This window comes from Prunus mume, linkage group LG3 (assembly GCF_029339155.1).
Source record: "Prunus mume cultivar Tortuosa linkage group LG3, ASM2933915v1, whole genome shotgun sequence".
Classification (NCBI taxonomy): Eukaryota; Viridiplantae; Streptophyta; class Magnoliopsida; order Rosales; family Rosaceae; genus Prunus; species Prunus mume.
Window position 1 is genome coordinate 17,050,019 of NC_142700.1, and position 3,964 is coordinate 17,053,982.

Below are 3,964 nucleotides of genomic sequence, written 5' to 3' on the forward strand. Positions count from 1 at the left end.
ATCAATTAAAACACATGATTTGAAAATAGGGCAATACTAAAATATACGAAACTTGTGCCAAATTAAGTTGCCCAAAAAGTGTACGTGGCGGTCATTCATTTGCCGTGGCTCCCCGTGATACCTGACATACTCTATAATTACATGCTACACAATAAACGCGGGTAGGAGTATATTAAAGCCTTCAGGGCTTGTTTACTTGCATAATTGCATTTACATGTTTTGTTTTTTTTCCTTGATTAATAAGTATAGTTTAGAAAAGGACACGTCAAGTAGAAAAACGTTTTTAAGGTTTGGGCGATCTGTTTGGTTCGTTGTGTAATAGCGTTTCATAAATGGCCAATTCCTTCGCTTCCCCTCACGGCATCCCTAAATTTCTTCAGGTTCGCCCATTTCGGCACATTTGATTCTCATATTTCGGGCACCCCACGGTAGGAAGGGATCAAGGGTAGTGAAATCTCAAAACTACCCTTTGACTTTATTGGTGTGACATTGGTAGTGAGATCATTCAGATGTGAAGAACAATATGCTTCATGCTTGAATCACATTAGATCTAGCATCTATGGTTCATTCATGTTACATTAATTATAGACCTTTCAATTTTAATAAGTAGATCACCAGATGTAGACCATTGGTCAAGTTCGAACCCTCATAAGATAAAGGGACATTTTGGAAAAAGCAAAAGGAGAGAGAAAAATTTTAAAAGAAGCAAAAATGGACAAAAATGTCCTTATTTATTTTTAGATTTCCTAAGGAATCCAATACATTTGCATGTCTTTGATTTGAAAGTTGAGTGGTTTTTTTGTCTTTTTTGAAAAAGCTTTGGCTTTTTCCAAAAGTGAAATTTTTTTTATGTCTAAAACCTAAAAAACCTTAAGATAAACTCCTTCATCTAATATCGCCCATATTATAAATTATAAATAAATAAATAAAACGGATTATCTGTCATATAACATGATCAGTAATTAGTCCAAGAGAAATGATCTTTTTGATATTACTACGTACTATGTAATTTTACATGCATCATAGGGTCCTTGAAATGGAGGGGTGCCCTTTGAAAATGGAGAGGTTGAGTTTGAGTGCCCATATCAATTAAGTTTCGTTAACAAGTAAGACTAATATACCATGCCCTAGGGCCTAAAATTTAACCACACTCCTTGCGTCACATCCCAAAGAACCACCACCTTTTACCACCTTTCCCGCGTCAACCCCTCGCTACTATAAACCCTGAGCTTTTCCCTCCTCCCATCAAATCAAACTCTCCTCAGAATCCAATACTCTCTCTCTTTCTCTCACCCAGACAGAAACAAAAAACACAAGAACACAGAGAGAGACAAAGCCATGAAGGTCATCAAGATTCTATTGATCATAGCAACAACCATGGCTTTGTCTATCACTCTCACGATCGGGACAAGGGTTAGCCATCAAGAAGAAGAAGGCAAATCCCCTTTCACCGACTCATGGAAAGAGCAACCGTAGGCTGACGACGAGAGGGTGAGTCGCTTCCTTGCTGAAAAGGATCTGGTAGCAAGAAGCCTTAAAGCAGCTTCTCCAGTGCAACGAGGACTATGACACATGCTCCAACGTGCTGCCGGGCCATAGGAACTTCACCTGCTGCAACCACAAGTGCGTGGATTTGTCCGTAAACAAGGACAACTGTGGTGCATGCAACAAGAAGTGCAACTACACGCAGTCGTGTTGCGGAGGGCAGTGCGTGGACCTGAGTTCTGACAAGAGGCATTGTGGCCTGTGCAACCATCCCTGCAAGAATGGAGCGTCTTGTGTGTATGGTCTCTGTAATTATGCGTGATTAAGACGGTCCGTTAAGGGCTTATGAGTGCTCCTGAGGTTCGTAATTTTATTGATTATGCAATAAAACAACCACAATAAGAAGAAGAAGAAAAAAATCGGTGGTTCTCTCAAATAATTATATAGTTATTACTGCTTTTATTATTAATTATATAGTCCTCGAGTGCTTTTCTCTGAATGTAATGATCGATATTATGATCTATTTAAGAACTTGATTTATGAGTATGGAATTTGTATGAATCAATAACTTATAATTATTCAATACTTAAACTGTAGTGTTAATGGAGAGTCTGCATTGTGAGACCACTGTAAACATGGACATTGTTATAATAAGGGATTCCTTTGGTGCCCATTGTTTTATTTTATTTCATTTTTTACATAAAAAAGACATATTTAGTTAATAGGGTGACTTGGTTTCTGTTTTAACATAATTTCAAATCAATTCCCCAGAAATAATTAAAATACTTCACATCAACTAGCCAACCGTCACTTTTTTATCTTCTTTTTTTAATAGTACAAGCGGCACAAATATTTTAGCTAGAAGAGCTCAACCAACTGAGTTATACCCCACTGGCAGCCAATATTAATTTTAAAGATTGAATGCTATTGCTCAACCTTAGTTGTTTTTTACTTGTTTTTGTTTATCTTATCAATAAAATACTATCGCTCTTTTATCAAAAGATTTATTTCTCCTTGTGTGTTAGGGTTTTGGGAGAATATCCTTATTTGATTATGATTATTCTTCCCCAAAAAGATTATAGGAATTACTCCAAGAAACACTACAAAAAAAAGGTTCATTACCGACCAAATTTTTCCGAGGACTCCCAAATTCCCTCAGTAAAAGTGTTTTTTCCGACGAAAAAATGTTGTCCGTTGGAAATATGTCATGGAACTGGAATTTATTTCCGACAAAGGAACGACCCTCGAAAAAAGTCTCTATAGTCGTCGGAAATGTAATTTATTTGGTGGGAAAACTTGGCACCAACTTTATTAACGACAAAAATTATGTTTGTCGGAAATAAGATGATTATTTTCGAGGGGATTCTCATCTCGTCGTCATTGTTTGACTATTTTCGAGAAGAAATATGTCTGCTCGGTGATGCTGTTATATTTACGACCAAACACATCCTCATCGGTAATAGTTGTGCTTGTTTCTAAGGGCATATTCGCTTTTGTCGGAATAATATAACTATTTTCGAGGGCAACATTTGGTGGAAATTGGTTCCTTGATTTATAGTTTACCTAAGGAATATTCGTTTTCCACGTGTGATCTTTTTATTGGCAAGCGAAATATGTGTTTCCACAAACATAGATACATAAAATGCCATAACCAGGGCAAGTAAGGACCCCCCCTATATGGTCTCCATGTCAAGTACAAAACATTCCTCACCAACACCATGATCAAATCACATGTGTCATAAGTAACTGAAATCCCTAATCCAACAATAAAAATATGTTACTATTCATCCCATAAATAGTAACTCACACAATCCATTTTCATTATAACTAGGGTTTTATACATTCCTGTTTAAATTTACTGGATTTTCATTAGGGACCTTTACTTTACCAAAATTACAAAGTTGTTCGAGAACTTATGATATTTACACTTTGGCCATGAACTTTCATAAATTACGAAATGGCCTCAAAATCTGCAAACTTATTTCCAGTTTGGTCCCTGTTGCGGCAATGATATCCCTGGCCAAAAGTTCAGAATTCCTCAACGAATTTGATTCTCAGACAAAAAATGGCGAAATTCCAGAATCTGCCCTCAAACTTTACCTTTGATTGTTGGACTTGATCTCACGATCATCTAGGCAAAAACGGTTAGTGTTTTGGAGTTATAGAGAGGAAGTTATGATTTTACAAAGTTTTTGAACCAAAACTTTTTTATCTGGAGTTACAGACTTGTTGAAGGAGGAAGAAGAAAAGTCCAGCCAAATATGGGATTTTATCCACCGCCTCACAACTTTTAATTTTGTTTCAAACGGTTCAATAAAAGCCCGCCACTAAGTGGATCAAATTCAATAATCCACATTAAGAATTCTTTGGAACTCCGAAAAATTCAATGATAAAGATCTCGAATTCCTAATCACATGTACTTTAATTTCATGTTATAAAGTAATTTTTGTATAATATTTCAAGTACACCAGGTGTACCT

The 3,964-nt window shown here is 36.3% G+C and overlaps 1 pseudogene; it reads left to right on the top strand.

The window, feature by feature from the left end:
* Positions 1-1,284: 1,284 nt before the first annotated feature.
* On the top strand, positions 1,285-1,954 carry LOC103326490 (stigma-specific STIG1-like protein 1; annotated as a pseudogene).
* The last annotated feature ends 2,010 nt before the right edge of the window (positions 1,955-3,964 follow it).